General features: G+C 44.9%; 1 protein-coding gene across 1 annotated transcript in view; it reads left to right on the top strand.

Moving 5' to 3' along the window:
- Nucleotides 1–13,523: 13,523 nt before the first annotated feature.
- Nucleotides 13,524–26,104, top strand: part of CCDC120 (coiled-coil domain containing 120) — a 56,174-nt gene continuing 43,593 nt past the window's right edge. Inside the window, exon 1 of the mRNA XM_087710776.1 lies at nt 13,524–13,651. The gene's annotated coding sequence lies outside the window, so the exon portion shown is untranslated. The remainder of the gene's footprint in view (nt 13,652–26,104) is intronic.

The following is a 26,104-nucleotide window of genomic DNA, read 5'->3' as shown; positions in this document are numbered from 1 at the left end:
CCTTTGAGCTGTAGTAAGGTAGCAGAAATAACCCAGAAGCCGAGGTGGCGCAGTGGTTAGAGTGCAGTACTGCAGGCCACTTCAGCTGACTGCTATCTGCAGTTCCACAGTTCAAATCTCACCGGCTCAAGGTTGACTCAGCCTTCCATCCTTCCGAGGTGGGTAAAATGAGGACCTGGATTGTTGGGGGCAATATGCTGACTCTGTAAACCATTTAGAGAGGGCTGAAAGCCCTATGAAGCGGTATATAAGTCTAACTGCTATTGCTATGTATAGAAAAAATTAATAAACATGCAGCCAGGAGCCATAGCCAGGAAAAGGTTACACTCAAACATGAGATAATACGATTAGGAAGTTGGGGGGGAAAAACCCAAGTCTAGCAATGACCAGCCAGAATAACACAAATACAAAATCCAATCCCAAGATAACACAAACATCATGACTATTTACCTAGAGCAGACACCTTGGTATAAGCACCCAACAGGAAAACACCCTCCTCGTAACTTATGATAGGATTAGCCCAAGGACAAGACACTGTTGAAAGAAATGTCCTTCTGGGTTCAGCTCCAAGTGGGGAAGACGACACTGAAGACATGGAGGCTGCTTGGAAACTTGGTTTATTGTTGGACAGGGCCACGTGGCTTGAGCCCTGAACAGAAAAGGTGATCACATGCTTCAATGTTGGTGAAGAAGAAGAGAGAAGGGCTGAGGAAGGGGCTTGCTAGGCTTTTTATACCCTGTTCAGTCCCATCTCTGTTTCCTGTTCCTGTGTAAGAAATGTATTCTGATTGGTTGTCAGACTCCCATGGTGCCATGCAGGGGGCTACTCTCTAGGCTGTTTTGAATCCAGGTATAGATGAGTTCTCAGATGCCATGTGGAGAGTTGAATAATATCCCTTCCCCATGCAGCTGCAGTGGAGAAGTCTTTATTATGTAAAGTGGGCTAGCCTGGCCTTCTCAATGGCCTATTGACAAAGTGTGGATGGGCAGGAAGCTACAGGCAACTATTCTGTCTTTTAAAAGCATGTTTCTTTCTTTTCACATCCGGAGAAATATTCTGCCTTTTCAATATTTCCTAGGATATTTCATTTTTCTGGGAGAGGGATGGATGATAACTTCCCACAACACCGGGCAGACGAAATCTGAAGACAAGAGAATCAAGATCAGAACAATCATCCGGAATAAAATAACTTTATAAAATCCGAATTTACACAATACCCTAAAGCAAGAAAAACTGTATAAAAGGGGAAACCAAACTGTATATGGGATGCTGCAGACCCGGGAACGACAGAGCTGTGTCTCATCCTTCCCGTTCTTTCTTTCTTCAATAAAAACTCATAACTTCCAGGCAGCTGTCTTCACAAAACTTTCTTTTAGCGTCGATGGTGGCTCCCGGCTGGGAACGGACCGGAAACCCTTTGCCTTTCAACAGAGCAAAGCTTGATTCCTGGTGATTTACACGGAACTATCCATACAGTTTTCTTAACAGCATACAGAAATGTTTTGTCCCTGCCTTAAGGGATCTTCTCCTCCCCTCTCTTCCCGCTTTGACCTTTTCCTGCCAAATATTAACTTGGGCTAATCCTGCTTAGTTTCTGAGATCTAATCCTATGCTACTATATTCTCATTTTCCATCTCCAATGTATAGATATTACTGAAAAGCTGGCTTCAAATTTCTTCATTCAGGTGTAAAATCAACCTTGAAAGGCTTGCTTTCTCAATCACAGCACAGGAGAATTGTTAAAAGAGTATAATCATTCTCCTGTTATATATGTTAATGCAGTGTTTCTCAACCTTGGTGACTTTAAGTCCTGCGGACTTCAACTCCCAGAATTCCCCAGCCAGCATCACATAGCTGGCTGGGGGATTCTGGGAGTTGAAGTCCTCAGGACTTAAAGTCACCAAGGTTGAGAAACACTGTGTTAATGTCTTGTTTACTTGGCGCACTAAAGAATAATGTAATAACACTGAATGGGTTTGCCCAACAGGTAAGCCTTGTAGATGAGCTAGTGCTGGAATGCAAAAATTTGAGAAATAGAGGGACCTAGATTTATAGAAAGATTAGGATGAATAAATACAGTACAATAGGCTAAGTTATTCCAGTTTTGCAACGTGGATTCTTTATTACCAATACCTGCTTCAGGCAACGCAACCCAGCCTATACATCTCTAGATGCATAAGATTGTAATCAGATCAGCTGCCTAATAGAAACCAAACAATAATAAAGTGCAAACAGGGACACTTTCAGATGAAAGTGTGTGGAAGAGCTCATAAACTATTGATGTCAAATAATCTGCTATGCTTAACCTGTATGGAACAGAAGATAAAGAGCTAGGGCACTGCATGTCGGATTTGGCCCTTGGGGTGCTGAGATCTGGGCCACGGGGCCACCCTCTAAACAGTGAGGGACTGGCCCGTGGGGCCTGTGCCAGCGAAAATGGCACCTGAGCTCAGTTTCCGGCTGCGACGGCCTCCTACAACCTCTGCCAGCGAAGCCCTCCCGAGCTCCATTTTCGCTGGCAGATGGTTTTGCAGGAGGCCTTCACAGCCAGAAACTGAGTTGGCAGCCTGTTTTCACTGGCAGAGCACTGGGGCTGCTACAGGCGCCAACATGAGTGACATCGAGCAGGACATGCCCACTTTGGCCACATACACTCCGCCCCCCCACCCTATCCCTGAGGTCAAACACAGCCCTGATGCAGCCCTCAATGAAATCGAGTTTGACACCCCCTAAGCTAGAGGAAGAGATAAGAGACGTTGTAAAAATTGAAGCTGAAAAAATATTCCCAAAATTACAAAGTGGAAAAAAAATTGCTTTTAAAACGAACTGCCTTGATAACCAAACAAGAAGAAACTAGCCAAATCATAGAAAATATCATTGCTAAGGCAGAATTCTCATGTATAATCACAAAAAAGGCTACTGGAAGCAAAAGAGGTTAAAATAAAAATGAAAGACAATAAACAGTTTTACGGAGTAACAGAAACGTTTGCAGGAAATATATTCAAGAATTAGCTCCATTAGAAAGGAAATGTAACATGCAAGAATAGACCATTTGTCAAATATGCAAGTAGTAAGCATAGATGAAATACCCATTGAACTTTTTAAACCTGCATATTAAGAAGAGAACATTAAAATGCAAACAACCTAAAGTTAACAACGATGGAGAAAGACTTTGTGGCTGGAGAATGGAAAAGATAAGTGTATATGTGGTGAAGAAAGATGTAAGAGCATTTACAAATTATCAAGCCACTATGCTAATTTCTCTCGCAAGCAATGTCTGACTTGATTTTACAAAAACAGAAAAAGAATAAAGGCATATGTATATATAGAGAGAGCCTAACTACCAATACCAAAGAAAAGGGACTTTAGCAAAGTGTGCAAGCTATTAATTTCAAATGCTAGGAAAATGATGTTTAGGATTATCCAATAAGATTAGAGGCCTGCACTTAAAGGGAAATGCCAGATGTTCAATCTGATTTTTGAAAAGGCCAAGGAACAAGACATGTTGCTGCTGATGCATGTTGTATAATTGAGGAAAGTAAGTAATACCAAAAAGAAGTCAATATGTGCTTCATTAATTATAGAAAAGCCTTTATATCAACCATGTGGGATGTCCTTAGCAAGACAAGAACTTCAGAACATTTCATTGCCCTCTTATGAAACATGACGTATACAGGACAGGAAGCACAGTACAAACAGCTCATATAGAAACGGACTGACTCCAGGTGGACAAAGGACTGAGTCAAGGCTATTGTATTGTTGGAAGAAATGTCCTTCTGGGTTCGGCTCCAAGTGGGGAAAAAGACACTGGAGACATGGAGGCCGCTTGGAAAGATGGTTTTAATGGTGGACATGGCTTGAGTCCTGAACAGAAAAGGTGATCACATGCTTCAATTTTGGCGGAGAAGAGAAGGGAAAGGAGGAAGAGAAGCTGAGTCCCTGATTTTATCCCCCTCTGGCTTTTGATCTTAAGATTGTATTCTGATTGGTTGTCAGACTCCCATGGGCCCATGCAGGGGCAACTCTCTAGGCTGCGTTTTGAATCCAGGTTTGGTTGAGTTCTCAGATGCCATGTGGCGAATTGGGTAAAAGGCCCAATATTATCATGCCTTAATCCCATCACTCTGGAGCTGAAGGGGAGAACTCTTTATTATGTAAAGTGGAGTAGATCAGGCTTTAATGGCTCATTGACAAAGTGGGGACGGGCAGGAAGCTGCAGGCAGCTATTCTGTCTTTTAAAACATGTTTCTGCCTTTTCACATCCAGAGAAATATTCTGCCTTTTCAATATTTCCTAGGATATTTCATTTTTTTTCTGGAAGAGGGCTGGGTGATAGCTTCCTACAGTATGATAACTATACATTGTGGAGATTAGATTGGAAGAAGATGAGCATGGTTTTATGTTGTAATATAGTTCCTTGTGTAGGTATGGGTCACCCATGGCCCAGTTCATACAGGGGCATGCAGAGCCACGCTGAACCACACAGGAGAAAACAAACTCCTAAAACTCCATAACATCCTGATAGTTCATAACATAACATCCTGAGATGTGCCCTACCAATGACGCCCAGGATTTGACCATATATAGACTGAGCAGTAGATTAGAAATTGTACTTTTACAGGCTGTTTTTACTCACATGCTATTGCTCCTCCTGCCTTTGTCCTATCTCAATAAAAGGGGCTCTCAGACCCCCAATCTGGGTCGCTCCATCCCGAGAAAGGTCGTCTCCTGTCTTTTCTCCACATTGGCCTCATGGACGAACCACGGGAACGTTACAGTTTTAAAACTGGAGAAAGAAACCTCAATAACCTTGCTATGCTGATGACACTACCCTGTCAAAGGATCTTGTAACTAGCAATGAAAGGCAAAAGAGCACAATGAAAATTAAGGGGATAAGATTAAATATAAAGGCCAAAACAATGACAACAGATATAGCAACCAGCTTTAGAACTGTAGTGAAGATACTGAAAGGATGGGTAGCTTCTACCTTTTAGAATCAATTATCAACAGTAAAGAAACCAGCAGGCAAGAAATATTGTTCCAACTGGCACTTGGTAGGGTTGCTATGAAGGCCTGGAAAAAAGATTTTGCGATGTTATCATGGGCCTTCATCTACAAAGATCTTGACTTGCAAGCCGTGGCTTTCCCTGTGGAGAAAAGAAAGTCTGTGGAAACCAAATCAAAGTTGGACTTTGAAGAAGATAGAAAAACTGCTGTCATCTTTGAACTTTGGCTTTGGAAAAGACTCTTGAGAATAACATGGATAGCTAAAAAAAACAACACTATGAGAAGCCCATCATGTTGGGAAAGGTGAAAGTAAAGGACAACCATCAGCAAGGTGATAGGACTTGATTATGATGGCAATGAATGTATCATTACAAACATGATTCAATTTTTTTACTACCGGTTCTGTGGGCATGGCATGGGCATGGCATGGCTTGGTGGGCGTGGCAGGGGAAGGATACTGTAAAATCTCCATTCCCACCCCAATCCAGGGGAAGGTTACTGCAAAATCCCCATTTCCTCCAGATCAGCTGGGACTTGGGAGGCAGAAAATAGATGGGGGCAGAGCCAGTCAGAGGTGGCATTTACCGGTTCTCCGTACTACTCAAAATTTCTGCTACCGGTTCTCCAGAACTGGTGAGAACCTGCTGAATTCCACCTCTGGTCTATGTGGTTGCTGAGAGTTGATACCAATTTGCTAGCACATATGTACAATACGTATGTGTTCTGACCCCCCCCCCTCCTTCTCCGTCCAGGAACGAAAGCCACAAGCAAACGTAAATCAGAATACTTTTAATCAGTTCAGACTCTTGTTGGCTGCAAGCCCAAAATAAACAAAGATAAGCATTATGGCAGCAGGTTAAGCAGCAAATGCAAAAACAAACTCTCACAGCAAACCACTTCTCCAAGTTGGTTTCTCTGAATCATGAATGTGAACGAGAAAGTTGACTCCTGCAAACAGGGCGTGGCACAATCAGTCCCTTTTATAATCAGGAGAGGATCTTAATCAGCATCAGCTGCTCGTAATCACCTCCTGTAGTTACTCCGTTGTTCTTTCCAGTCGAGTAGCCCTTCTCCTGCATGCATCCTGAAACAACTCCCAAATGTTTTCCTGAACATTCCCTTTGATCCAATGCTCTGCCGCCACCCGGTGGCCAACCAAACTCTCCTCGCCCTGCTCGGAGTCGACACCCTGTCCAGGGTCCTCCACCTCCTCCAAGGCCGACTCATAAGACCCCTCGCTGTCGGAGTCTGGCGGCAGCTCCAACGGCTCCTGCCGGGCCACAACACGTATGTATGTACATATTCTTCTGAGGACCCTTTATAATGAACAGGAAGCTGTTGTAGGAAATGAATTTACAACTGAACATTTTATCATTTACAAACAACAGAGCTGTTAGCTAAAGTAAAAAAAAAAAGATCTGGAGGAGCTCACTATAAAATTAATAGGATGGAATTAATATAAATATGATTAAATAAAATAATAAATAAAAATGAAAACCCTTTAATATTAAGACAAATAAAATGTCAGCCACTATGTTTAGTGAACAAGTGAGCAGTGAAGAACAAAGGTAGCGGTTTGGGTTTTTTTGGGGGAGGGGCTGAAATAGATATAAATGGACAGTGTGCTCTAAAAAGTGAACAAGAGACGCAAGGAAGGTAATTTCCAACTTACACAATAAAATGTGTAAGTATAGGTATATTTCTATCACAACAAAAATTGGAATACAAAAGCATTGGTATTTCTAATGAAGTGATTGACTGGATAGCTGTGAAAGTTTGGCATTGAGGAAAAAATTGACAGAAAGGATAGATTCCTTTGAATTATGGCCTGGATTTTGGGCTTATAGGCAAGAGCTCAGCAGAATTTTCTGAATTCTCAGCATAGCCTTCTTAGACTTTAGTGCTCAGCTCAATAAGAATCTTTATTGGTACTAAGAAAAAGCCACTGAAATAGTTGATTACTTTCTGATAATGTGAAGGTGCAGTTCCCTCTAGCTCTCAACTTCCATACGGGAAAGAGTTACTGGGAGTACAGTGGGTTAAAGAAGAGTCAATCAATTCTAGATCAAATCGTTTCCAACTGCTGCTTTTAAATGATTTGTAATAAGCCCCCCCTTCCTATCTGCTATCTAATCATCAATGAAGGGGCCAACCTAGCATGTATTATTGAGATCTGGCTGGGCGCAGAAAGGAGGGGTGGCCCTTTAAGAGATATACCCAGTTGGATTCCAGATAGGTCATCAGCCAAAACTCTGGGAGGAGTTAAGGTTTGGTGACTGTCTTCTAGGAATCCCTTATGGCTTTTAGGTGTGCTGCCCTACAGGTCACCGGATGTGAGACCCTGTTTATGAAGTTGGGCTCTAAGGATTAGTTGGGAATGGTGCTATATATATATATATAATGTTGTGGCCCGACAGGAGCCGTTGGAGCTGCCGCCAGACTCCGACAGCGAGGGGTCTTATGAGTCGGCCTTGGAGGAGGTGGAGGACCCTGGACAGGGTGTCGACTCTGAGCAGGGCAAGGAGAGACTGGTTGGCCACCAGGTGGCGGCAGAGCATTGGATCAAAGGGAATGTTCAGGAAAACATTTGGGAGTTGTTTCAGGATGCATGCAGACGAAGGGCTACTCGATGGAAGGAACAACTGCGTAATTGTAGATGATTATGCTTAGCTGATGCTGATTAAGATCCTCTCCTGAGTATAAAAGAGACTGTTTGTGCCACGCCTGTTGCAGTGCTGCGTGAGAAGCCTGTTGCAGTGCTGCGTGAGTGTATAGGACTTTTTGCCAGAGCGATTAGCTATTTGTTTATTTTGGGCTTGCAGCCAACAAGAGTCTGGACTGATTAAAACATTCTTTCGTACGTCTGTTTTGGCTTTCGTTCCTGGACGGAGAAGGGGGGGCATATATATGAAAAAATTCTGCTGAGGTTGTTCAGCAATAAAAAAAAATAGCATCAGATGAAAATCCAAATTCCCCTGGCCCAAAGCCATGCCTTTAAGACCTTCAGAAAAGCAGGCAGGATTGAAGCTGCTTAGATCTGGAGGGGAATGGTTTTTTTGTAGGCAGGCAAAATGACAGAGAAGTCATGTCTCCCGACTCCTGCAAGATGACATTGCTTAAGAGATGGGATCTGGAGAGCTCTGACCTTGTCAGATCTTATTGGTTGAGCAAAAATGATTTGAGATCGGCAGTCCCGCAAATAACATGGTCTCGTAAACTAGCTTCTTGAATATAATTCCAGTTTACTCATTTGCATCCCAATATTTGTTTTATTTAAAATATGTTTAGTCTGCCCATTATCCAGCAGATCCCTTCTGTAAACACTTTCAGTTATCCAGCATACACTGGGGAAGTCCTATTGTAATCCCCTTACATGGGAGAAAGTACAACTGAAATCAACAGAGGAAACGTTACAATAAACAAACCATGATACCAGTGTGGTTGCTGGCCTACCAAAGATCGGTTAGTATTTTTTTTAAAAAATAGCATTAATTATGCATTTAGAAAAAGCAGGAGTTCTGAGTTTTCTGGGAACATTTTTTCCAGAAAATTAAAATGGTGAAAATTCATCAATGAACCTTTTTAAAAACCATATACACACACATCACAAAGATGTAGAGTAGCTTTTCCCAACGTAAAAAAAATCTAGAACCCTCCTTCAGGCATTTTGAGGCACAACTTGATGATACTGGGTGGGAATTATGGGAGTCAAAGTCCAACACATCTGGAGGGCACCAAGGTAGAGAAGGCTGTTACCTCTGGTTGCAACTTAAGAGTGTGTTTTGCTTTTGCCTGTGTCTCTTTTATTCATTTCTTGTGTATTTGTGTATGCCTAGCTGGATTGCAAATTGGTTTGTGTACGTATGTATTGAACCTAATGTGTTAAAATAAGAATGCACATGAAAATTGTCCCAGCTCATGACTGGATTGAGCATAGTCAGCTACTTATGCAGTTTTATCCAGCACAAGCCACCCAACTACAGACCCTCCGGCGGAGGTGGGTTCCTACCAGTTCGCACCTATTCGGTAGAACCGGTTCGTCAAATCTACCAAACCGGTTAGAAGAGGTTTCACCAGTGGACCCAGAAAGCAGGCCACACCTACAGAAAAGGTTCCAAATTTTTTTGAAACCTACCACTGGATAGAGGGAATGAGACACAGACACAGAGGGAGGGAGGAGAGAGATACACACACAGAGACAGACACATAGAATCACATAGAGAGACACAGAGGGAAGGAGGGAGGGAGGGAGGGAGGGAGGGGCAAAGAGCCCCCCCCACAGACTCACACAGAGAGAGGAGAAAGAAAGGAAGAAAAAAAAGAAAAAAAGAAAGAAAAAGAGTGAGAGAGATGAAAGAAAAAAGAAAAAAGGGACAGAGAGACAAAAGGAAGGAAAGAGTGAGAGAGATGAAAGAAAAAAGAAAAAAGGGACAGAGAGACAAAAGGAAGGAAAGAGAGAGAGAGAGAGAGAGAGAGAGAGAGAGAGAGGGAGAGAGAAAGAAAACACATAGCGGCAAGCCACTCCCACCAGGTCACATGGCCAGCAAGCCACTCCCACAAAGGAGGCCACACCCACAGAGTAGGTTCCAAAAAAATTTGAAACCCACCACTGCCCTCCGGATATACTAAGTTACAACTCACATCATTTATAGGCAACAGAGAAGATACCTTCTTGGAAAAATCTTACAGAGCACATTTATGCCATTTCTAATGATGCCTTGGGGACACTATGTAATCAATGATACCTTGGGGGCATTATGTCTGATATGTCAGTCATTTGTCAGATTATAAACTAAAACATTTCGGCTAGTTACTGGAGCTATATATACTGTGTGCATGTGTTTTTATTAAAACATCTTTGTGCCACATGTTTTTAGGGGTCTGTGCACGGACTCGTATAGGCATACCTACCGTTCGTTTTTCCAGTTTTTGAATGCAATTTGCTCTTGACTTATACGTATGTGCCAATTATTTCATCTTCACAAGATAATAGAATTACACAGTCGGAGGGGAGATCTGCTATTCCAGCCCTGCCTATTTGTCATCTCCAATGGCTATCCAATCTTTGCTTGGAAGCCCCCAGTGACTGAATCCCAGGACTACAGGAAAGAGGGGGTTCCACTGCTTGACACCATAATTCTCAGTCAGAAAATTCCTCATTTTGAGTAAAAATTTCTCTCCTAAAGCTTTTACCCATTTTCCTGCCTTTCTACCCTTAGATGCTATGGAGAATAAATCCACACCTTGTTCCCTGAAATAGACTCTCAAATATCGGAAAAGTGCTTTTATGTTCCCCATTATTCCATTCTTACTTGGATTAAACAGCTGTTTATTTGTGGCTCCTGCAAATAGATCATCTACACGGCCACAGCCAGAACTTGTTAAAGTTCCTAAAAACCTGCCTGGGGAGTCAGTTCAGACATGCTGGATTGAATCCACACCATACATGAAACCTGAAACCCGGATTAACAAACCATAAGCACTGGACTAGAGGTGGTATTCAGTTGGTTCAGACCAGTTCAGGAGAATTGGTAGTGGAAATTGTATGTGGGCGCGCCCACCCACCTCGGCGCTATGGCGTTCTATTTAGCCACGTTTTTGAGGCCGGGCGCATGCGTGGATTGTGTGCAGGCAGCAAACCAGTGATAAAAATAAGTCAAGTCCACTACTGGACTGGACTCACTTAAAATATTATTCCAAAACAAATGAAAATGATGGCTTGACTGACATGCAACATTCCTGGAGAATGGCTGGATTCCTAGGCTTGCAGAACTACAAACTCTTAACCCTTTTCTGCAGAAGGAGAAATGTCAGGTGCTGCTCCTGTGGTGGGTTTCAAAAATTGTTCGAACCTACTCTGTGGGTGTGGCCTCCTTTGTGGGAGTGGCTTGCTACCCATGTGACCGGATATGAAGATGCCGACGACACTTGTCAGAACCACTTTAAATTACCTCACACACAGCACTGGCGTGCATAAGAATATGATGTAAACTTGTTTTTTTAAAAGGCATCTTTGGTTTGCGTTAAAACAACTTCAACACACGCAATGTTCTGATTGCACCACAAACGCAGTAGTCATCCTTACCTTTCACAGAGGCACTGAGTTTTATAAATATGAGCATGATAGTGTAGAATAACCATATCCAAGGACCAGTGGTGGGTTTCAAAAAATTTTGGAACCTCTTCTGTAGGTGTGGCCTGCTTTCCGGGTCCCCTGGTGGAACCTCTTCTAACCGGTTCAGTAGATTTGACGAACCGGTTCTACCGAATAGGTGCGAACTGGTAGGAACCCACCTCTGTGCTGCTCTCATGTGGAACAAAAACCAGGATTTTAAAGCTAAATAAGCCATCACGACCTGATTCATAACTGAGAACCAGTTTTGTGTAATGACAAAGGAGACCGACTCCTAGTCCAGTGAAAGCCGGCCGTGGCACGACAAAACCGCACTCGACTAAAGCGCGCCCAATTAAAGTGCGTCGCTGATGTCATCAACAGGGCGACAACAGCGAGCGCGGAGAAAGAAGGGCGCTTTAAATTGCGCTTTGAAAGCAAGCCGATTCAAGTTAAGGTAAGGGTTAGGGTTAGGTTTAGGTTAAGGGTTAGGGTTAGGTTTAGGGTTAGGTTTAGGTTAAGGGTTAGGGTTAGGGTTAGGTTTAGGGTTAGGTTAAGGGTTAGGTTTAGGGTTAGGTTAAGGGTTAGGATTAGGTTTAGCGTTAGGTTAAGGGTTAGGTTTAGGGTTAGGGTTAGGTTTAGGTTTAGGGGTTAATTTTAGGTTTAGCGTTTACAGCGTGCTTTTTTCGTCGCGCTGTGATGACGTCAGCTACGCGGTTTCGTTGAGCGCCCTTTAGTCGAACACGGTTTTGTGGTGGAACCAAAGCCGGCTGGGTAGCTTTGAGCCAGTCTGTCTCTTTCAACCCACTTCACAGGGTTGTTGTTGTAGAAACCGTTTTAGGTGCAATATGTTTGCTGCCTAGAGTTGATTAGATTGATAACATCTAATAATAATCATTAACATTCACTTACCAATCAAGGTAAGATAAAATGAATCCCACTTTGGCTTAGCCCACATCTGTGCACGGAAGGACCAATGGCTTGTCCATCCAGTGAAAGAAATTCCAAAGGCTCCTCATATCTCAAACCCATGAATAAGATACACAATGAAGGGAATCTCATTCCCCCCTCACTGTCAGAGAGAAGGTCTTTAGATTGCAGCCTCCTTGTGATCACAGCTTCTTGCTAACTAAAAAGGTTATAAAGAGTTGGTTGGCAATAGACTGGCGTATAACCAGGTTGACCACACTTTCCCAGTTAACCAAGATTCAATTCTGAGCACAATCGTCTTTGGGAAGATTGGGTGGGGGGGAGCTTAAATTTAGGGCTGGGGATCAGGACGGCACTATCGTGAATAAATGGGTTGGCAAGACGGAGGGGAAACTGTTTAACGAAAGCGCCCCAGACTTTCCAGATAAAGATTTGCAGATTTCTGCAAATATTTCATAATGGTTGACTTGTGTCCCTTAAAAAAAAAAAAACACAACGGCAATTCCCAGGTGGCCAAAACTGAAAGGAAGAGGGAGCCTCTGAGCATACGCAGCATGCCCCCTTTCCCCCCCTCCGCTCTGGGTAAGAAACCCCCGCCTGCCCCCTTCCCTTCCCACCGGCACTCGTGGGAGATAAAAGACGGAAGGCGTCTTTCAGGTGCGAAAGAGGGCGTGTTAAGCCTCCCGAGAAGGGGAGGGAAGCCCCCGCTGAGTCTCGGCCCTCCGGCTCTTCTTTCCCCTCGCGCGATCGCTTCCTTTGAAGGAAGGGAAGCCCACCTCCGCCTCCCAAGCCCCGTCCGCCTAGCACACCCCGGTACAGCACGGCTGTATGCGGATCTCCTTCCAGGCGCCGAAGGGTTAAGGCAGACGTCGGGGGAGAATAACGCGCGCGCGCTCACTCACACTCACACACACACACACACACACACACACACCGAGACACCACACCATACGCTGGAGGTGTGCAGCCGACAGCCACGCTAAGCTACAGCCGGTGTGTGTGTATGTGTGTGTGTGTGTGTGTGCGCGCGCGAAAGCGGGAGACATAACACAGACAAGCAGGCACCGCGGCGAGAGGATGAGGAGCCGTCAGGGGCAGGACGCGAGGAGGTAAACAAACAATAACCGCACCCCCCCTACACACACACACACACACACACACACACAACACAACACACACCCTCCCTCCCGCCGCCTTCAGTCTCCGGCCGCCTTCTATGCTGCCCTCCCCGATCCCCCGCCTCGTTTCGTTTGCCTGATCGAAACCCCGAGGAGGGGTGGATTTTCCTCGGCCGGAGCCCACCCAGCGCCCTCAAGATGAGGTCGAAGAAAGCTCCCTTCCCCGATTGGAGATAGGATCGGTGTTGGGAGTGAAGATCCTCGGCCGGCTGTTACACACACACACACGCACACACGCACACACAACACGGACATACACACACACACACACACACACACACACACACACACACACACACGCCTCTTCTTTTCTTCTGCCCAGCCGAGCTCTGGATGGCAGAAAAATCAAACTCCACTCGCTTATCCAGAAGGGGACCCCCCCCCCCCAAAAAAAATCGCCGCCGTCTTGGGGAGAAGCGAATGGTAGGTAAGGAATCCCGCCCGGGATTTGGGCAGAGACAAGGGGGAATCTTGGGCGGCGGGAGGGTGTCTGCTCCTATTGTACTTTGCAGCCCCCCCCACCTTAAAAGTTTGCAATTGGGGGAGCGAAAAGAGGGAGGAGGTGTGTTTTTAGCCCTTGGGCCGGTCCTACGTCCATGTTCTTGGGGCCTGGGGAGATGGGGGAGGAGATTGAAACCACACAAAGGGGGTGGAATTGGGCTGGGGGGACCTTTGGCCTCCATGGGAATTTGCTAGCTTTGAGTCAAGGAAGCTTTGAAGGAGTGATTGGGGTGAGGGGAGGGTCAGGGAACAGGAAAGGGCTTGGCTTAAAGCCCTTTTTATTTTCATTTTAAAGCAGGTAATCATGGCAATGTATTTCTGTATAGTACCTTTTTTTTTGCCCCTGATGTTCCCATTTTACAGATGAGACCTTGGCAAAGAAAGATAGGGATTTGCTGGGCACCTCCGGGATCCACAGCAAGGTTGTGGCCCAGAAGGGCCTATTTCAATGCAGCAGGGAATGTCCAGAGGATGGGAAAAGGGGCAGCATGCAAACTCAGCTGTTGGGGGGGGGAGTATTTAACTTTTCCTTCCTCTGCACACCAGCCCTCTCAAATTGTGCCCCAGCACCATTCCAGTCTTTTGCAGGGCAGACCAGCATCTCACATTTCACAATGACAATTTTGTGAGCTTCTGAATGGATATCATATAAGGGCAAGTTGGCTTTGCTTTCTCACAGGGAAGCACCTCCAAAGGATTTGTGCTCTACATGGGGCAGCCCTTGAAGAGCATTCGGAGACTCCAGCTTGTCCAGAATGCAGCCGCGCGAGCGGTTGTGGGTGCACCCCGGTACACCCACGTTACACCTATCCTCCGCGAGCTGCACTGGCTGCCTATAGGTCTTCGGATACGCTTCAAGGCGCTAGTCGTCACTTATAAAGCCCTTCATGGTATTGGACCTGGGTACTTGAGAGACCGCCTGCTGCCAATTACCTCCAACAGACCGATCAGATCCCACAGATTAGGCCTCCTCCGAATTCCATCCATTGGCCAATGCCGACTGGCGACCACCCGGAGGAGGGCCTTCTCTGTGGCTGCTCCGGCCCTCTGGAACGAGCTCCCCGCGGAGATTCGGACCCTCACCACCCTCCAGGCTTTCCGCAAAGCCTTTAAAACCTGGCTGTTCCGACAGGCCTGGGGCTGATGAGTTCCTGTCCCCGCTGTGATGTGGCTGTTGAGTGTTTTTAAATTGTGGTATTGTTTTGTCCATGTCTTTTTTTCCATTTGTATCCCTCCCCCCCCCCTCCTGACTTGGGTTGTGAGCCGCCCTGAGTCCCTTCTGGGAATAGGGTGGCATAGAAATATAATAAATTCAATTCAATTTGATTTACCATCTGGAATCAACAGAGGGCAGAGGCTTCATTAGAGAGATAGATGACACTTTGGGTGACTTTGAGGGTTCTCTTAAGTAGATTCTGTGGGTAACTTCTTTCCCTGCTTCCTCCAGTACAGAACTGTGGCTCGGTCTGGGCTAATAGCTCCCTGGCATGAGCTACCTGGAACCCCAGAGCTTGAGTGAAAAAGCATGCCATAAATAGCTTTTCACTTTCACACTTGGAAAACAACCAAGTGGGGAAGGAAATCCCACCAATGAACTGTTCACACTCTCCTTACCTGAGATGTGTCTACCTTTTTTGGAAGTCCTTTGGTGCTATTTGGGGGAGCAAATCTCTTTAGAAACAAACTTCAATGAGCAGTGCAGTTTGTTCGCTGGAGGCAGTGACTCCGAATGCCTTATGCAAGATTGTGTATGTTATTTTACTTCAAATGATCTTAGGAGGAAGCTCTTTGGGTTATTACAGGTGCATTGACTTTATTTCAAAATAAATGAGCCATGTGCTGTGTTTTTGGAGGCTGTTCTGTCCATTTTGCTGTAAAGGCCCTTGAACATCTGTCCCAAAGGAAATGCCACTGACCCTGATGCCAAATCTGTGACATACACACTCCCAGACAGACAAAAGCCATCTCCTATCGCAGGATAAACAGGAACCGATTAAACACTGAATGAGTGAAACAAAACAGAAATCGGCAGGAGAGGCATTCCAGCCTGATATCAGGGGCAAAACAATGGGACGCTGTGGGTCCAAAGCTTACATATCAGAAGGGTGAGAAGCCTGGTTGAAAAGGAGTATTCCTTGTCTTTGCTTCCTGTTAGTTCGATGTCTAGCAGGATTAATGCTGTCACTGCTGGAAATTCAAACTTCTGAGAGCTCTTTCTAATCGCAAAGCAATAGCTGGCCCAGTGCATGCGAACAAGGAATCAATTCTTGCTAGACTGACCTAGTTTGGTGTATCCTTCCCACTCTTCCTTGTACCCCCCAAGTGGCTTAACCAGAAGAAGCTGTGAGAACTGGGAAGGGAACATCAGAGCACTTGCTTCACCCAATTATATCAAATCAAACCAAGAATCTTGAGCATTTGCAGGAGGACCAATATATCACAGCATAAATTGGGTCCTCAGCTGAGAAGCATCTGCAACGCAAAACAGGTTCTCCAAGGTCCAAAGGGGAATTAGAAGCAGTGATGATGTCAGCGTAAGACTTTCAGTAGAAGCATAGATTCTGCTCCGTACGTGAGGCCTCAGCAGATCTCTTGGAAACAAGACACACAGCTGTATCTAAAAATGGGAAGAGGGAGAATCTACAAGGTCTATAGATGTATATAATCTTTCTATGATTTCCTTCATAAAATTATTAACTGTCCCACAGGAAGGGACTTCAAAACAGGAGGTCCAAATTGGGAAAAAAAAAAGCAGGGGACTTTTTGCCATGATAGCCAGTTCCTTACAGGATTGCTCCGTTCCTCTAAAAGAAGTCAGGGAAGGAGGAAGTAATTTGCAACAGTTGAGTAACTATTTGATATTTATTTGCTTTGTGGAGAGTGCTGCGAGTTTGGGATAGGGTCCAAATCAAAGGATGCTGCAGTCAACCTGCCATCTGGCACCTTGAACATTGGCTGAAAAAGTATTATTAACAGGGAATTTTTTTTAAATGTACCAAAAAGAGCAAGATGAATTGAGCAGAGAATAGGCATGCCATCACATAAATGATTTTTGTTTCTTTCAAGAGGGGAAGTCTGTCTCAGGACATAGGATCTGACATTCTGTTGGTTTTCACACGCTGTGACAGTATTAGGTATTTACCCATTGCATTTTTTGTGTGCAAAGTGGAGATTTCCAGACTCCAGATCCACATTCCTTCATCCACCCTTCCCTTCTTTTCCCTTTCCAAAGTCTCCTGCACCACAAGGGGGTTGGATGGGGCTGAGAGCCAGGAATCCCACAGCTCTTGAAAGAGAAAAGAGACCTGGCCGCTGAGTAGATTAAAAGCTGGACTTTTGCCTTGCTGTGAGAAAGGATTTAAGGAGTTAAGCCCTCCAACTCTGTCAGTAGGGAGCTTAGCCCAGCTCAGTCCAGCTCCTGGGAGGGCCCAAGGCAAATTATCCTAGAAGGGTCAGGTGCTCTTCGTTCTCTTGCCAACTTTCTAATCCCCAGCTTCTGTAGAGAGAGAGAGGAATGAATGGGAAGCAGGCCCAGGACTAGGAGATGGAGAAGCTTTCAGCTGCCATAATCTGTTCTCCCCTCCAGTCACAGAGAGGGCAGAAATTTAATAGCCCAAATATTCTGCTGAAAAAATCCTCAGACTTACAAGTCTGGGGAGAGATGGTTTCTTTCTTTTTTTGGCACTACTCCTTACTCTCCTGCATAGTTGCCAGAAGTGGGTTTCACACAGTGGTGGGATTCAGCCAGTTCACACCACTTCGGGAGAACCGATAGTTAACTTTCTGAGCATTGGTGAACTGGTTGTTGGAAGAAATCATTAAGGCATAGAATTGGTTGTTCAATTATTTGAATCCCACCTCTGTTTTCACATAATTTTACCACTGGTTCACCGCGCACTGAAAATGTGAGCGTGCGCATGCCTTTTGCGCATGTGTGGGGCTTTGCTCACACACGCAGCTTGCATGCATGCACACAGCTTAGAAAATGTGGCTAAATACGACAGCATAGCGCCAGGAGGGTTGGGCTGCTCTACCCACAGACCGCCACTACCGGTTTGCCAGAACCAGTCCGAACTGGCTGAATACCACCACTGATAGTTGCAAATAATTAAATCACGTCTGGGCATCCCAAAAAGGTGTGGGGAAGGGCAGGCTGACATTTCACCAAAATTGTTGGATGAAAAATATAGCTGGAGTGGGAGCTGTGGGAGGGGATCTATATCTCTGCATACTTGATTTCTGGTTTATTGTTAAAGTAGTCCACCTTCTCTTAAGAGATATAGATGTTATAATATCATGCCATGCCCTCATATCTAAGGGTTTACAATTCACGAGGGTGGGGGGGGGGTTTCTTTATTTTTTACACAGAGTTTATCTTATATGGTATTTTTTTGGTAGACGTTTACCAGAAAGGTAAACCAGTGATTGGGTTAAAATGGCGGTTGATTTGGCAAGCTTTTTTAATCTCCTGTCTAGTAGCGGTAATGTTAATTTCTATAGTTAAGTTAGTAATACGGTTGTTGAGTGACTGGCTTCCTCCATTGACTCTGCTTGTCAGCAGATTGCAAAAGGGGATCCCATGGCCCAGGGACACTGCAACGTCATAAATATGAGTCAGTTGCCAAGCATCTGAATTTTGATCGCATGACCATGGGGATGCTTCAATGGTCCTTAGTGTGAAAAACAATGGTAGCTCACTTTTTTCAGTGCTGTCGTAACTTTGAATGGTCACTAAATGAACTGTTATAAGTTGAAGACTCCCTGTACATGTCTAGCAAGACTTAAGGGACTTGCTTCATCCTTTAAAACAACCCCTTGAAAAATGGGGCTGTTTTCAAGTTAAATTATACTAGCTTCATTGAATATCTTGAAAAAGCCCATTTTTCTACTTCTGGGAAGAATATAAGAGGCTCAAGGCAATCATTTTGCTCTTTTAAACCTCCTGAAACATTCCTGCTCCTTTCCATTCCTGTTGTATCATTAATTCACTTATTTTCTGAGGGCCAGAAATGAGGACCTCATCCTGTGGCTCCTGGAAACGGCTAAGAGCATCATCCAATTGCAAGAAATTTGCCAAAGCGGAGACATTTCTTTGGTACTTGTTTTGCTTTGAACAGCAAATTTTGACTAACCATCTCAGATTATTGCATACAAATCAGCGCTAGAGACTTATCAATACAGGTAATCCTCAGCTTACAATCCACAATTGAACCCCAATTTTCCATTGCTAAGTGAAACATTTTGTTAAGCGAGTTTTGCTTCGTTTTACAATCTTTCTTGCCATAGAGATCAAGTGGATCGTTGTAGTTTTTAAGCTAGTGACGTGGTTTTTCAGTGAACCTGGCTTCCCCATTGACTTTGCTTGTCAGAAGGTCGCAAAAGGGGATCACAGGACCCCAGAATACCGCAGCCGTCATAAATATGAGTCAGCTGTCAGTCGTCTGAATTTTGATCATACGATCATGGGGATGCTGCAATGGTTGTTACTGTGAAAAATGGTCATAAGTCACATTTTTGGTTTTATAACTTCAAAAGTCGCTAAATGAATTGTTGTAAATCGAGGACTGTATTGATATAAGACCAGGTCTGTTATTCAGGATAGGGAAAATGGATCAGTTTTGAGCTCATTCATTTCTCACATCTTATAGTTGTTTGATTCGGCTTCTGTGGGGATTCATTTTTTTTTTCTTTAAAAAGTCACTACTCAAATTTAAACATGTAATTCTTCTAATGTTTGGCTTTCTGCGTGCAGTCTTAGTCTGATAATGTATTTTCGCATGCAATTTCCCCTAGGATGCCCTTTTCCCCACGATAGCTGCCGCAATATATGCTTTTCCCTCTCTCACAGGCATTTTTGTAAATATTATTTTACGGGAGAATTACGGGACTCAGCATGGTACAAATGTCAAAGGATAGCCGGGCTGAAGTCTGCCTTGTGTGGGAAGTATTGAAATAGCTATGTTCACCAAATTAAGTCTTTTTTTAAAAAAACTTTTAACTGAGAAGATTTTTATAAAAATAAATACAGTGACTTTAAAATAAAATGTAATGAAATAAGGTTAAGAAGGCTCAACTATATCCATAGTTACCTCTTCTGTGTAGAAGTGTTTTTCTGTAAATAAGTTTTTCTACCTAAATAAGGGAAGGAGCATACTTTTTCCCTTTCGCCTTTCAGCCCCAATCCAGGAGCCTTCACAGGCAGTCGCTTTCACAACAAACAATTTTGTGTCAGTAAATATGAATGTAACACTCTTCTGTGTAGCTAATTCCTTTTTTTGTGATGGGCATATACCGTATTTTTGGGAGTATAAGACACACCTTTTTCCCTCAAAAAAAAAAAAGGCTGAAAATCTGGGTGTGTCTTATACACTGAATACAGCATTTTTTGGCTTCCGAAACCCCATCCCCTTTGCAAAAACGGCAGTGCATAGCCTTTAGGAGGCTTCCAGAGTGCTCCTGGCGGCTGGGGAGGGCAGAAATGAGCGAAAAATGGGCCATTTTTTGCTCAGTTTTCCCCCTCAAGCCCCCAGGAGCACTCTGGAAGCCTCCTAAAGGCTATTCATGCCTTTTAAAAAAAAACAGGCCCATTTTTGCGAAAAACGGGCCGTTTTTGGGAGGTCCGCAGAGTACAAAAACTTTTTTTAAAATTTGCCTCCTTGTGCATCTTATACTCCGGTGCATCTTATACTCCGAAAAATATGGTATATATCTTTGAATATGGATAAAATGCAGAGCCTTGATTAGAAAAGCTTTCTACTTGATGGTGTGTGTGTGTGTGTGTGTGTGTGTGTGTGTGTTACTGTGGGTAGGTGCTATGGAGTTCAGGCAGATCTGCAATGCCTACAGGTGGCTCTGCAGGGGCTGTGGGTGAGCCAGGCGGGACTGCGACTGAGTGCGTGGTCCTGTGGACAGATATATGCTACAGAGTGCAAGTAGACAAGATGGCGGGTAGCTGCTGGGCCCTACAGGTATCCAGATAGTCCTCGACTTACAACAGTCCATTTAGTGACCATTCTAAGTTACAACAGCATTGAAAACAGTGACTTATGACCGTTTTTCACACTTACAACCATTGTAGCGTCCCCCATGGTCATGTGATCAAAATTTGGAGGCTTGCTAGCTGACTCATATTTTATGACGGTTGCAGTGTCTCGGGGTCATGTGATCGCCTTTTAGTGACCGCCTGACAAGCAAAGTCAATGGTGAAGCCACTCCACTTAACAACCATGTTACTAATGGTTCACCGACAAAAGGGCGAACAACAAAACCACGCCCAACTAAACCGCGGTGACAAAACTGCGTGTTCTAAAGCACTCCGACGAATGAGCGCTGAATCGCGCCGACAACAGCGCGGCGACAGAAGCACGCTGTAAAACTAACCCTAAACCTAACCCTAACCCTAAACGTAACCCTAACCCTAAACGTAACCCTAAACCTAAACCTAAACGTAACGCTAAACCTAACCCTAAACCTAACCCTAAACCTAACCCTAAACCTAACCCTAAACCTAACCCTAAACCTAAACCTTACCTTAAGTTAAATCGGCTTTCTGCCGACGCACTGTTGTAAAGCACCCTTCTGTCTCCACGCTGTTGTCTCCGTGCTGTTGTCTCCGTGCTGTTGTCTCCGCGCTGTTGTCTCCGCGCTGTTGTTGGCGCGCTGTTGTCGCCGTGCTGATGATGTCGCGGTTTTAGCGACGCAGTTTAGACGGGCGCAGTTTTGTCGTTCGCCCTTTTGTCGGGTCACGGTTACTAATGTAAGTGATTCACTTAACAACTGTGGCAAGAAAAGCCATTAGAAAAGGGAAAAACTCAGTTAACAAACATTTCACTTAGTAAAAGAAATGTTGGGCTCAATTGTGGTCGTAAGTCGAGGGCTACATGTAGAGAGCGTGGATGGATGCTACGGAGTACAATATCTCTGGAATCCCTAAAGCTGCTGCAGGATTTCTCGGGGGGGTGGGGGGGGAAGCAGCAGGGGCAAATTTCCTTGCCAGCTGCTTCATAGATTTTGCTTATGGAAAGCCAGCAGGAAAGGTCACAAATGGAGCTCATGTGACTGCAGGACACTGAAACCATCGTAATGGTGAGCTGGTTTGCCAAGCGTCCATGATTTCTTTTGGGGGGGGGGGAATGCTGGAACAACGGATCTTCAAGGACCAGTCATAAGTACCACTCATTCCACAAATGTCACGGCGGCCTCCCTCAGTAACCAAGAAAGAAACCACTCAACTCCATTTTGCAGAATTAAGAGTACTTTTACTGGTCATGAGTAGATAGTAGCTAGGCAAAGCAAGATCTGAGGCAAAAGCGCGCGTAATCATAGATATCAATATGTGACCGAATCCCCTCCCCTGGTAACCCCATCCAGAGGTGGGTTCCTACCAGTTCGCACCTATTCGGTAGAACCGGTTCGTCAAATCTACCGAACCGGTTAGAAGAGGTTCCACCAGTGGACCCGGAAAGCAGGCCACACCTACAGAAGAGGTTCCAAAAATTTTTGAAACCCACCACTGGTCCTTGGATATGATTATTCTACACTATCATGCTCATATTTACAAAACTTAGTGCCTCTGTGAAAGGTAAGGATGACTACTGCGTTTGTGGTGCAATCAGAACATTGCGTGTGTTGAAGTTGTTTTAACGCAAACCAAAGATGCCTTTTAAAAAACAAGTTTACATCCTATTCTGATGCATGCCAGTGCTGTGTGTGAGGTAATTTAAGGTGGTTCTGACAAGTGTCGTCGGCATCTTCATATCCCGTCACATGGGCGGCAAGCCACTCCCATCCAGTCACATGGGCGGCAAGCCACTCCCACAAAGGAGGCCACACCCACAGAGTAGGTTCGAACAAGTTTTGAAACCCACCACTGACCCTATCCCATAGTCCAATCCAAACACCCCACAGGTGTCATGTGGGAGACATCTTCAAAAATCATCATCAGGTTGGTATGCCGGAGAGTTGGCCTTGGCGGCAACTCCTCTATCTGCAACATGCGCAGTAGATGGTGAGAACAACTTCCTTTTTACAGTCACTGCTGCAATGAACACTTCCCCATCCAAATACCATGCCCCTCCACCCCGTTTCAATGGCAGCCGAAAAGCAAGCAGCAAAACAGAGGCTGACAATAATGTTGTAAGTTTGAACAGTTGCTGAATGAATGGTTGTAACCCAGGGACCACTTGTATCGTAGACTTTAGAGTCGTAGGCATCAGATGAGGTAATTGGACATTAGCTTGGGTTCAGTTTGAAAGATCACGATGCAGAATATGCAGCTTTATAGGTAGGGTAAGTACACTGAAGCATTAAGCCAGGGTTGTTAAACTAAAGGCCTGTGGGCTGGATCCGGCCTGCGGGGCGCTTAGATGTGACACACAGGGCCACCCTGGAAATAGTGAAGGACTGGCCTGTGGTGTCTCTGCCAGGAAAAACAGAGCTTGGGAGGGCCATGTGCAGCCTTCCCGGGCTCCGTTTTCAGCCGCGACAGCCTCCTGCAGCCCTCTGCCAGCTAAAATGGAGCTCGATGATCTCCTTTTTCCCTGGAAGAGGGCTGCAGGAGGCTGTTGCAACCAAAAGCAGAGCCCAGGCGGGCCGCATTTGGCCTCCCCAAACTCCGTTTTCACTGGCAGAGGGCTGCAGAAGACCATTGTGGTTGAAAACAGAACCTAGACAGGCCGTGTGCGACACACACACGGCTCCGTTTTTGCTGGCAGAGGTCTGCAGGAGGCCGTCGCTGCTAAACATGGAGCCTTGATGAATGACATTGAACTGGCCATGCCCCCTGCCCCCCCCCAAGGTCAAACAGAACCCTGATGCAGCCCTCAATAAAATTGAGTTTGACACCCCTGCTTTAGGCCCTGTGTCTATTTTGAAAATTCTCTGCAGGCGATTAATGTAGATGTGTTTTTAGTGTATCCTTCCCTGTCACCTGCTTCTTACAAAAGAAGTCAGAGGATGTATTTAAAAAGGGGAAGAAGAAAAAGAGTAGTGTATCACAATGAAAACAGAATATTTGTCCCCATTACTTGGACTCACTTGTACCATTCCATAACGGAGTACCCTCTGTGGGATTTTAGCCCTTGGCAGAAAACTTCCTGGCTTATGAGGAAGAGATCCTGAAACCAGTTTGCCTTTTGCTCCTTCTTGATAGCTACTGAGTCAGCAGCAGCTGTAGTATAGTTGTCTTGCACTGGTGACCTGCAAGCTCCTTGTCTCTTACTTTACACAATGCTTGTCTTTGTCCCCAGGATGTGTAAGTGTGCTGTGACCATATGCCTGAAATTAGGAAGCAGCAAATGTATGGAAGCATTGTTAAGCTGCAGCTGTTTCTGAGATGGGTACACAAAGTTGATAGTATTATTATTCCTCTCCTAGACAAAATGATTCTAGACTAGAGGGATTGTGTTGTGTTTTGTTTTTGTCTCTTTGGTGAGATCAAGGTAGTGTTGATGATCTTTCTTTCTCTAGAGCGGGAGACTCACTGCTTTGCTGACACTGGTGAAATTTATGATGAAGGCATTTATAGTTGGATCTCCCATATCAGATCCAGCAATATCACTTTAGCAACTGGCATCTCAACTACTTTGGGTGTCAGAGAACCCATTGATTCCCAAAAAAGGCATCCAAACCCCTTGCCCTCCCCTGAATAAAAATGGCTACCATCTCACATACCATATTTTTCAGAGTATAAGACACACCAGAGTATAAGACGCACCAAGGTTTTGAAGAGGCAAATTTTTTTAAAAAAGTAGGTAGGTAAGATAGAGGGATAGAGAGGGAGAGAAAGAGAGAGAAATACAATAGGTAGGTAGGAGAGAGAGAGAGTAGTTAGGTAGGTAGATAGATAAAGGGATAGAGAGAGCGAGAAATACAGTAGGTAGGTATGGAGAGTGTGTGTGTAGGTAGGTAGATAAAGGGATAGAGAGAGAGAAATGGAGAGATCGAGAAATACAGTAGGGAGGGAGGGAGAGAGAGAGTAGTTAGGTAGGTAGGTAGAAAAAGGGATAGAGAGAGAGAGAGAAAAAGAGAGAGAGAAAGAAATAGCAATAGCAGTTAGACTTATATACCGCTTCATAGGGCTTTCAGCCCTCTCTAAGCGGTTAACAGAGTCAGCATATCGCCCCCACAGTCTGGGTCCTCATTTCACCCACCTCGGAAGGATGGAAGGCTGAGTCAACCTTGAGCCGGTGAGATTAGAACCGTTGAACGGCAGATAACAGTCAGCTGTAGTGGCCTTCAGTACTGCACCCTAACCACTGCGCCACCTCGGCTCTACAGTAGGTAGGTAGGGAGAGAGAGAAAGAGTATGGTTGGTAGGTGGGTAGTGGGCTAGAGAGAGAGAAATAGAGAGATAGAGAAATACAGTAGGGAGGGAGGGAGAGAGAGTGTGTGTAGATAGGTAGCAGGGACGTGCAGTCAGGGGAGGCAGAGCCTCACCACTGTCATCATGAAAAGAAAAAATAATGTAAAAGGAAAAAGGCAAGAGCTGAGGTCAGGCTGAGCTAGTTGCTGCCAGAGAAGAAAAAGAATGAAGGAAACTTTCTCAAAGGAGAAAAACAAATGCTGTTGCTTTAAATCGGAACTGAGCATGCCTGCTGTGGAATTCTGTCAGTTGAAGTCCACAAGTCTAAAAAAATTTGAAACCCCTGTGTCAGTGCCTCACCAGCCATAAACCTCACCGCACGTCACTGGTAGGTAGATAGAGGGATATATAGAGAGAAATAGAGATAGAGAGAACTACAGTAGATAGGTAGGAGTTTCTGCTGGCACAGCACTTGATCAATGTAATTCTCATCAATCAATTAAAGAGCTTTCCAGAAGGAAAAAAAAGTTTTTGCACTCTGCAAACCTCCCCAAAATGCCCCATTTTTCATGAAAATGGGCCTATTTCCCCCCCCAAAAAAGACATAAATAGCCTTGGGGGGGCTTGCAGAGTGCTCCAGTGGTGGGGGACAAAAACGAGCAAAAAATGGCCCATTTTTCGTGAAAACGGGCCCATGTTTTGTCAAAAGAATGGCATGCATAGCCTTATGGAGGCTCATAGAGTGCTGGGGGGCAAAAACCAGCCCATTTTTTTGCTCATTTCTACCCTCCCCAGCCCCCAGGAGCTCTCTGAAAGCCTCCATAAGGATATGCACGGCCATTTTGGTGAAGGGGCGGGGCTTCGGGAGGCAAAAAAAATGCTGTATTCAGTGTATAAGACGCACCCAGATTTTCAGCCTCTTTTTTGAGGGAAAAAGGTGCATCTTATACTCCGAAAAATACGGTAACTGCAAAGCCTGTGAAATTCAGCATTCATGCATGAAGTCTACACGATCTGGACATTCTTGTAAGAGCTCTCCAGGAATCTGGTAGATCTCCTGAGATGGTGGCTGC

The sequence above is a fragment of the Thamnophis sirtalis genome, unplaced genomic scaffold, assembly GCF_051295495.1.
Source record: "Thamnophis sirtalis isolate CommonGarterSnake01/CBP01778 unplaced genomic scaffold, rThaSir2_p1.2 scaffold_3, whole genome shotgun sequence".
NCBI classification, from domain to species: Eukaryota; Metazoa; Chordata; class Lepidosauria; order Squamata; family Natricidae; genus Thamnophis; species Thamnophis sirtalis.
This window is presented reverse-complemented; position numbering and strand designations above follow the sequence as displayed.